Raw genomic sequence first — 10,194 nt, forward strand, 5'->3', positions numbered from 1 at the left:
CTTGAGTAGTTCGCCATGCTTTGTGATTGAGAAGCTCCTTCTCAAAATGAGAGCAAATTTCCACACCCTCATTTCGCCCTCGGTATGCACGGGGGGATGCCTCTTTCGCACGCAGTGAAGTGCGTGCCATCCGCTCACACTACAGAAAGCCGATCAATGGTAAAAAGGTTGATATGTTTCTGTTTTCTTCTTAAGACCCCCGCACCGAAGGTAGCAAGTCTTTATAAAAATATTGACCAAAACCGAGCGCTTGATTGTTGTTGAAATGTTGTGTAGCGATAATACTGCCAATGTCTGCTTGATAACATATTTTTAGCAATGTCTTTCAATCATTACCTTCTGCAAACCAACAACCACTCTCTCAGAATGTGGGGGGCAGGAACGAAAAACTAGGACGCATACCATGGGGCAAAAGGAAGACTGCTACACGATTTGACGAGCTCCGGTGGGCGACATTGCTGCTGCGTTTGTAAGCGTCGTAACATCTACCATGTGCGCTTACGCCAATTTGCCCCGACCGAAACCTCGGGCTGTTCCGGGCGACTGTGATGTGTCGACTCGCCACGTCTGCTGCGCGCCCGACTAACCGTTACGCAGCGGCATTTTCCGTAGCGCGCCGCCGCCGCATGGAACTGGCTGCCTGCGGTGGCCGTCCGCGCCCCCTCGCGCCGGGCATTCCTGACGGTGTTAAATCGCTGGCTCATTGACTGAAACCGCTTTCACCTGTGCTTATATGTGTATCTCTGTGTACTGCGTGTGCGTTTTTTTTCTTGTTCGGCTAGGCGCAAAACAATCACCGCGTGGACGCACGTTCAATGAAATAGTTATAGCTGTTGGTCGGATATTCAGTATGCATACCAGCACTGGAGTGGTCAGGACGTATTCCTGAACAAAAAAATAGTGTCTTTTGGTGACCGGAGAGGGCCGGGTGGCATTGCCCCTGCCCCTGAGCATTCAGAGGGGAACGCCAACGGTCAGGGCTTCTCAATGGGCCAGGGGGGTCGTCAGCGGTCAAAAAGCTCTTGGCACCTGAAACGGCTAATGAGCGTCCAGAGAGGCTCTAAGCACAAAACGTCCTGCGGGAAAATACGACCTCTCCAGCGGCCAAGGAGTCCTTTGGTCGGTCCTGAGGTCCCGTTAAGGTCTTGACTGGGACTTTAGCGAGAGGGGTTCTAAGTAGCCGGAAGGCCCCTAGGCGATCAAAGTGCCTCTGTTGGCCAGGAGGGGACCAACTGAACGGGCCTAATTGTCCTGATTGTACCCGGAGTTGCCAGGGGGACATTGCTGAGCATCCAGAAAAGATGATTTTGTACTTTGAAGTTTAACCAAACTTTATTTCGGTAAAGGCCACTTTTGGGGTTGCTTCTCGCCCAGTTCGTCCATTTTTCTTCGTACTGTGTGAGCCGAAAAGGGCCACTTCGAGGGGCCCTTGGGCTCCCCAGGACTCTCACTCACATTTTAAATTTACAGCAACTCGGTTTCGACCACATAGGTTCTCTAGCCATCAACTCCTGGTAAACTGTAGGCCCGATAACTGTCAACACCTTACTCATAACGCTCAAAAACAGGCCACTTTTATTACACTTAAAGACACTTTAAGACGCCTTAATATATTTTTAGTTTGTATTCAAGCACGTTTATGGAGCATGCTTTTTTAAAACAATCATCCAAGACCTTGCCTGGTTCATTGAACTACGGTACCATGGTGTCAAGGTCAGCACCAGCCATATCTACGACAGCTGTTGTCGGTTTTCTTTAACGCATTAAAATGCGCGGTAAATAATTATAATTGGGGCGTTGAACAGAAAACACATATATTTCTTTCAGCGCACAAGCAGTACAGTATTGAAAACAGGCATCACTTTTGAAAAGTCGGGGACCTCTCCATACTAAATGAGACTGATGACCTTCGCGGAGCTTACTTAATCTTCAGTCAGTTCCAGACCCGCGTTCATGCTCTAAATCTGATTCTTCGAGCGACCCTTGACCATATGCGACTTGAGCAATGCCATTATTTGTCCCAGGAATTTGTAATGTTCCGCATCTGTAGTTGTGGAGTGGCCTGATCCGGGGGTCACTGGTTGACCTCTAGAGGCAAAGCTTGGAAAATCCGTCGACAGGAGACCCATTTTCTCTATTGACTTTACGTTAAGGCCGTTGCCCTATTGATAACCATATTTTGCGCTATTAGGGATAAGGGGTACGTGCCATTCCACGTGCCCGAGCTAAAACAATAACCACTGAGTGAAGACTGATCATGCTGTGTAATACTGCTCTTCGTAATGACTACATCACGACGCCAAATCCGCGACAAAGGTGCAAAATTAAATGATAACGTGCAGAAAACTATGACGAATCCGTAACAAACAGATATAAATTGTCTTCGAAGCATGCATGCGTATGATGGAGATGTGCCAATGTCGCTGTGTTGTAACGTAACACGCCACTCTGCAAGCGTCTTCTCCCCACCAGTCGGGCCACGTCCCTCTCATGAGCGATGGACTCTGCCCAGCAGGGATGCGTCTGCCGAAGGACCTGGACTACGGACGGCGGTGACCAAGTGGAAGGAAGAAAACGTGAATGGGTGGCTCGTTGTGACGTCCTGGTACATCCCGGCCGGCGAGACCAGGAGCCAGGTGTCCATGTCAACGGTCGTTCGGGTCGCAGACACGCGCCCGTCTTCACCCTTCGTTTTCGCAACTGACTATCCCCCCACTGGAATCCACCAAGCCGTGCCCACCGCCCCGGCGGTGGACCGCCGACACACCTCCACCGGCTCAGGGCACGGACCGCTGTCCCGCCCCCACCGGCTCAGGCACGGACCGCCTGTCCCATCCCCACCGGCTCAGGCACGGACCGCCGTTTCATCCCTACCGGCTCAGGCACGGACCGGCCGTTCCATCCCCACCGGCTCAGGCACGGGCCGCCGTTCCCACACCAACCGGCTCAGGCACGGAACCGCCGTCCCGTCCCCACTGGCTCAGACATGCCGACAGTTTGCCCCAACCCCACCGGCTCAGGCACGGCCCGCCGTTCCATCCCACCGGCTCAGGCACGGACCGCCGTCCCATCCCCACCGGCTCAGGCACGGACCGCCGTCCCATCCCCACCGGCTCAGGCACGGACCGCCGTCCCGTCCCACTGGCTCAGACACGGACCGCTGTATCATACCCCCCACCGGCTCAGGCACGGACCGCCGTTCCATCCCCACCGCCTCAGGCATGGACCGCCCGTCCTGCTCTCACCGCCCCAGGCACGGACCCGCCATCCCGTCTCCACCAGTCCCAGGCCCGGCCTGCCAAGCCGGACCGCTTCGGGATCGGTCGTGGAAGCCCGAGCCGTCAGTGGCCTGCTGCCGGCGGTCTGCAGCCAATACGGCACCAGCCTGGGCTGTGGGGATGACAGGTGCCAGAAGCTGCACTTGTGGCGTCCTCCTCCTGGCGGACATCTGCAAGTTCGGCGACGCCTTGTCGCAGAGGCCACTCGCTGACCACAGTGCACAACCAGGTGAGAGCGGTCGTCAGTGATCACGGAAGGGCTGAGGAGAGCGCGGGTAATGGAGGAGAGTGACGGAGGAGGGGGGGGGGGGGTGGTGGGGGTGCTGCCAGCCTGAGCAATGTCGCCAGGGGGACCGTGTTCGGGATGTGTCCTATCATCATAACGGTGTCGCCCTCGAACTTGGGATTGTTAACGATGGTTTCCAACCAAACAGTGAGCCTTTTAACCGCAGCATTGGAAATAGCTGGCCTGGCCCATTAGGGGGGCATTTGGTGTTACGTAGGATATTAGTGTTCTCTTCACAAATATTACGGATTTGGCGGTCATTTCCGCACAATTTTGCAAGGTGGAGGGCGTTTGCAAGCACTGTCTTTAGATTAGGCTTCGCGTACCAAAGACATCTTACCAAATGTCAAATTTTGCTTTGCCTTGTTGGGTTGGGTCGGTAAGCCCAAAACAGAAGGATGTGAAACAATGACATCTATATTAAACAGATCCCCACCTGGATCAGGAGCTGTATCGCATCGCGTCTACTTCGTGCCATATGCAGGAAATTATACATGTAATGTATGTTCGGCATTATTGGCATCATCATGCAGTTGTAGTTCTAATCAGAAGTGTGTGCGCCAACTTGACGCGTCGTGGTCGGACACTTCCAACCGTGGAATTCTTTCGCCCTTCGTATGACAAGGAACCTACACAACGTACAAACCTACACTGGAACCTACAGTGAAACCACCTCCTCACATAGCCTCTCCTGATCAAATTCACTTTTCAAGTTATCTGGCTTGATGTATCAGTATTGAGTACTCTTACAGGATTTTCGGAATAATTTCAAAATATCCCACAGTTCCGCGCACAGAAAGTTTAATGCAAAAGCCAGTGCGATCTCATTCTTTCGTTAAGGACCTCGATCGAAGAAAGCGTTTCCGGAGTAAGGCAAAGGCCCAAAGTGAGTGAGTATAGCTGATATCTCATTCATTTTAAAATGGCATTGTAAATTATATCTAGGCCGCATGTAAGTTACAAACTTAACCACTTTGGGCGCACGATTTCTCCGACATGGAGGGGGTAAATCATGAGTGGAGGGTCAGACTGGAGTATTGAGGAGATAAACCGGCGCGAAAATGACATTTTGTGAGCAAAACATGAAAAACGTCCTTTCCAACGGTGGAATCGGGGGACAAAACATTTTGGGAACGTTAGGGGGAATATCTTCCCCGCATCACCCCCCCCCCCCCCTGGTTACATCCACATTATCCGCAGCAGACCCTGTCGCAGAGTAAAAAAAACATCCGACCAAATCTGAAAAAGTAGCTTTTCCCCGTGCTCAGAAAGGTAGGGCAATTTATAAGACCCGGGCAGAGACCAGCGCTGGGCCGGAGAGCAAGCAGAGTCTATCGCTGGATCGGGCGTCAGGACAAATGCTGTCCCGTGCAGGCTCACAGCCAAAAGTGGGGATCCCTACCGGGACGCCAGACTGTATGCCGGGACGCCAGGCTGCACGCCGGGACGCCAGGCTGCATGCCGGGACGCCAGGCTGCATGGCAAGACGCCAGCCTGCACGCCGGGACGCCAGGCTGCATGCCGGGACGCCGGGCCAGGCGCAGACACCACGCGTCAGCGCACCCCGAGACCAGGGCTGCTCAACCCTGCACCACGCTATGAAGAGAACAGCCCCAGCTGATGTCTGACTCTGATTGGCTCCTTTTTTAGAAATGGCGAACAGGTCTGCTGTGGTACAGCCCGCTATTTGTGCGCAATCCTGCAAAACTTCAGCAGTTTCCTCCCAAATGAAGTTAATGTTTGCCACCGGCGGTACGAAAGCGTTGGTACAAAACTAGCAGAACGTTGGCAGCACGGGTGACGTAAAGCACGCAATTGTGCCGCCTAAGCTCCAGGGTGGTCGGCTGAATACCAGGCGCTTGGGTGGTAGGGGTCAACTCGAACACCCCTAGATATTTTAAATATTCAGGGAGATATAAATACCAAGTTGACAGGTCAGATAGGTCTCTATGTGAGCTCACTTGCTTCAGGTTTTCAGATACTAGGCCGTCATTTTCGCGCAAAATAATGTCAAACAAGGTCAAACTCCAGATCGGTGACCGAAGCGTGCGCTCAGATCTCCCCAAGCAGCCATTCTCGATTTAAATAACACATATGGGTGAAACGTCAATGGTGTTCATATCAGGTCAGTGAACTTATTCAGCCTTAGGAGAAAAAAGGCCAAAAATGTTCTACATTGTGCTAGTATTTGTATTTACAATCGGCCACAAATGCTATCCTAGACGCATACTATCTCTTGAAACCAAAAGTGTGATCGAAGTCAGTTTAGGTCAGTGAACTTCTCTGGTCTTTATAAGTCATAATAAGAAATCCTTTGACGTCGTGGTGGTCCGGAGGTCGGAACAAGGCGTACTAAAAGTGGTTTACTTTTTACCTTGATCTGACGTCCATGCCCGACCCATAATCAAAGGAATCAATCGCAATTCTAATTTTGACAGTCTAATTGTCTCAGACAGCACCTCAGAACTGCATGAATTCGTCTTACACCACGCTGCCGCATCATATTGAGCATCTCGGTAGGAGTGGCTTTCGCTGACCGTCATGGCGTGGCTTTTGCAGCGATCTTACAAGGTAGGTGTAATTTGTGTACCAACATGTTGGCTACTTAGCACACGCCCGAGTGGGGCAAGCAATCTGACTCCCAAAGGTTTTTACAAAGTAATTTTTGAGCAACACGTAGCCCCGCCAAACTGCATACCTGGAGGCATCTGAAGAGGATGTTATGATCTACAAAGTTAGATGTACTTTGCAAGGTTGCTGACCTATGGCAGGTCAAATTCATGCCGTGGATGTCAGCACAGTGAATTTCTATGAAATCGTTCAGCCTGATGCGACAACGAAGTGTGAGATACATCTCTGGCATAGCTTCTAAGGCAATGCTCCGGTGGAATTTAAGAAAGTCATGACTTTACTTGGTATAGGGTGAGGTATAAAGGTCAGGCCAAGGTCAAAATCAATCCGCTTTTTCACTGAAGAGCTTGCGTAATGAGGTACTTTCTGATGCTTATTTCAAGTTTATTAATAACAGTGACCACAATAGACATCCTCCATGGGCCTCGTAAATACCAGGCCTTTGCTTTTAGGAAGGTACCATCTAACAAAGGCCTTAGCTCCTATTCAAATAGCAAATCAACACAATCTCGCAGGTGTTTGGTCACCATGACCTTCTAAAAATCAAACAATGCCACTGACCTAAAAGAGATGCCCATGGACATCTGCTTAGAACAGTTATCTAGGTTCAAGGCGATTACATGAGGAGGTCTGGCTAGCCCTTTGGACGCTCGTCTGAAGTTTGGCGTTGTATGACCTTATTTGACCCGAAGGTGACAACCTATGGATTTAAGAAATGAGAAAATGAGCTCACATACGTACCAACCCATCCTTTGCGTTTGTGTCGCCAGGCTCATTATTTATTTTGGATCTCATAGAGTCCAATTGACCCACCCGATCATAGGATATTTAACTGGCCATCCGGACTCGTGTTGATTGCTTTCAGTTGTACAAAATTAGCGTGGCCACACCATACCTGTCCGGAGCTTATGTTGAAATAGCCTTTGGGATGCATCCAAAATTGACCTCCCACTCCAACCGAGTGTGTGCTTATTATCATCAGCTTGTACGTAGTTACACGACAGAAAAAAAGTCAGTAGTACAATGGCATAATACCAACTATATCTTGCAGATGGTGTGCAACAAGTTTGGACTTGAGACCACCCGGGAACTGCTGTCTATCCAAAAGTTGCAGCTCGCCTTTCAAGGAAGTGGTCGCGTGACAGAAGCATTTTATCACAAACGCCTGGAAGTGTGCTACAAGGCCGGCTCCGCGAGTCCTTGCTGTGAACATCTGTGCAACAGATTGCATATCTGCAGGTAATGCATTTTCTGAGCTCTGTACACCACGCGTTATTTTATATCGGCACTCGTAGGCGTCTTCTAGCTTGGGCGTCTGAAATTTTGCACGTTCCTTTGTTATACTTTGGTGGCGGTGTGTGTGTGGGGGGGGGGGGGGGGAGGATATCTCCCGAATCGCTTTCACTTGACTTAGTTGCATTATTTTACACATCAGGTCACCAAGCTACGTCTCTTTTCATATTTTGCAACGGCGAAAGGGCCACCAACCAGCGTTCAGTAACCCAGTTGTGGCTTTTGAATAATTGTGTTATTTATCAGAAGGCGCAGGCTGCATGAAAAGGACATTAAAATAGGCACCTTTGATAAAAGTCAAGTACACAAACATGTCGCTCAAATTCAACACCGCCATGTAAGCAATATTTAAATATGCATGCAGCTGACAAACGGGAATGGAACTATCGTTCGGCGAAGTGACTGCCGTTACCTCGCTGACTTAGAGATGAGTATCACTCGGAAGCTAATTCAAAATTTTGCAAATGGTTTTGAGGTTTCATGGGTATCTCCCAGCATATGCCCATGTCATCCGTTGAAGTATGTGCATGCACTGAACCGGAAGCTTACGTCTGCACAAGGTCCAAATCCCAATATGTCATGAAGTGACGTAATGAGGTCACAAAAGTCCATTCGATGTAAATGGTGGCACACTGGCTGAACCAACGTTGATTCACGGACACATTACATGTGCGCGGAGATAAGACCACACGCTTCAGCTGTGACCTCGTTTAATTCGGACTGTCGGATACCCTGTCGGATGGCTCTGGAATGTCGGAAAAGATGAAAGCGTAAGCAATCTGATGCGTCACAATTATATTTTCGGATTCTCGGTTAACGGCTCGTCTGGGAGTGCAACTGACATTGTATCGACCGACATTCTCCCCGCCCCCTCTCTCACGCTGCTTGATAGCCTCAGCCGTTCAGCACGTCGCCCCCCCCCCCCCCCCAGGCTCACAAGGGGGCCCAACCTACCGAAGTGTGCGCTTTGTTAAATGCTGTCGACTGTTGAGATCGAATCCGTACAGGTGAAACAAATTTTCAGATCTCGAGTACAGACAACAGCAGCATAATGGTGTCAACAATTGCAGCATCATTCTTTCAGAGTGTTTCTCACGTGTGTTGACATTGGGACTTGGCTCTTGTTACCTGACTCTCAGTATAGCCGCTGCCACTGAGGGTCAGGTAATGTTCCCCTGACTAAGCAGGCGTTACCTGACTCTCAGTGTAGCCGCTGCCACTGAGGGTCAGGTAATGTTCCCCTGACTAAGCAGGCGTTACCCTGACTCTCAGTGTAGCCGCTGCCACTGAGGGTCAGGTAATGTTCCCCCTGACTAAGCAGGCGTTACCTGACTCTCAGTGTAGCCGCTGCCACTGAGGGTCAGGTAATGTTCCCCTGACTAAGCAGGCGTTACATGACTCTCAGTGTAGCCGCTGTCACTGAGGGTCAGGTAATGTTCCCCTGACTAAGCAGGCGTACCTGACTCTCAGTGTAGCCGCTGCCACTGAGGGTCAGGTAATGTTCCCCTGACTAAGCAGGCGTTACCTGACTCTCAGTGTAGCCCGCTGCCACTGAGGGTCAGGTAATGTTCCCCTGACTAAGCAGGCGTTACCTGACTCTCAGTGTAGCCGCTGCCACTGAGGGTTCAGGTAATGTTCCCCTGACTAAGCAGGCGTTACCTGACTCTCAGTGTAGCCGCTGTCCACTGAGGGTCAGGTAATGTTCCCCTGACTAAGCAGGCGTTACCTGACTCTCAGTGTAGCCGCTGTCACTGAGGGTCAGGTAATGTTCCCCTGACTAAGCAGGCGTTACCCTGACTCTCAGTGTAGCTGCTGTCACTGAGGGTCAGGTAATGTTCCCCTGACTAAGCAGGCGTTACCTGACTCTCAGTGTAGCCGCTGCCACTGAGGGTCAGGTAATGTTCCCCTGACTAAGCAGGCGTTACCTGACTCTCAGTGTAGCTGCTGTCACTGAGGGTCAGGTAATGTTCCCCCTGACTAAGCAGGCGTTACCTGACTCTCAGTGTAGCCGCTGCCACTGAGGGTCAGGGTAATGTTCCCCTGACTAAGCAGGCGGTTACCTGACTCTCAGTGTAGCCGCTGCCACTGAGGGTCAGGTAATGTTTCCCTGACTAAGCAGGCGTTACCTGACTCTCAGTGTAGCTGCTGCCACTGAGGGTCAGGTAATGTTCCCCTGACTAAGCAGGCGTTACCTGACTCTCAGTGTAGCTGCTGCCACTGAGGGGTTAGATAATGTTCCATTGACTAAGCAGTTAAGCTCAGTCAGGGGAAAATAGTGAACGCTCACAGCGACTCGAGCTCACAGCGCCACGGGTGGGCAAGTATGAGGCAGGAGCTCGCTTACATCGTGATGACAGTTTCCGTTGGCAGCTCATCCAGATTATGCCTTTCATTCTAGGCGATTTTTGGCGGGGACTGCAACCAGAGTGATGTGCACGTTTGGCCACGATCTCCACACCACGCACAACAGTGATGTGCTCAGCCGACACAGGGCGACCAACCTGCACGATGACGCCATCTTGGACTGCTTCGTGAGAAATATCCTGATTGGTCAGGAAACAGGTAAACAATGCTGTGTGGAATATGGCAGGTGAGGGAGGAAATGCCACACAGGCTCCAGATAATGCGCACATACTCCACACCTAAACTTCAGGGACGAAGCTTTCTAAAGCAAAGGTCTATTTCTTGACAAACAGATATTTTCTA

General features: G+C 50.9%; 1 long non-coding RNA gene across 1 annotated transcript; it reads left to right on the forward strand.

Annotated features, from left to right (window-relative positions):
• The first annotated feature begins 3,416 nt into the window (after positions 1–3,416).
• On the forward strand, positions 3,417–9,902 carry LOC119096044 (uncharacterized). Its single transcript, XR_005093985.1, has 3 exons — positions 3,417–3,507; positions 7,247–7,434; positions 9,887–9,902. It is a non-coding gene; the product is annotated as an uncharacterized LOC119096044 (long non-coding RNA).
• Positions 9,903–10,194: the final 292 nt, after the last annotated feature.

The sequence above is a fragment of the Pollicipes pollicipes genome, unplaced genomic scaffold (genome assembly GCF_011947565.3).
Source record: "Pollicipes pollicipes isolate AB1234 unplaced genomic scaffold, Ppol_2.1 Scaffold_4219;HRSCAF=4965_pilon_pilon_pilon, whole genome shotgun sequence".
NCBI lineage: Eukaryota > Metazoa > Arthropoda > Thecostraca > Pollicipedomorpha > Pollicipedidae > Pollicipes > Pollicipes pollicipes.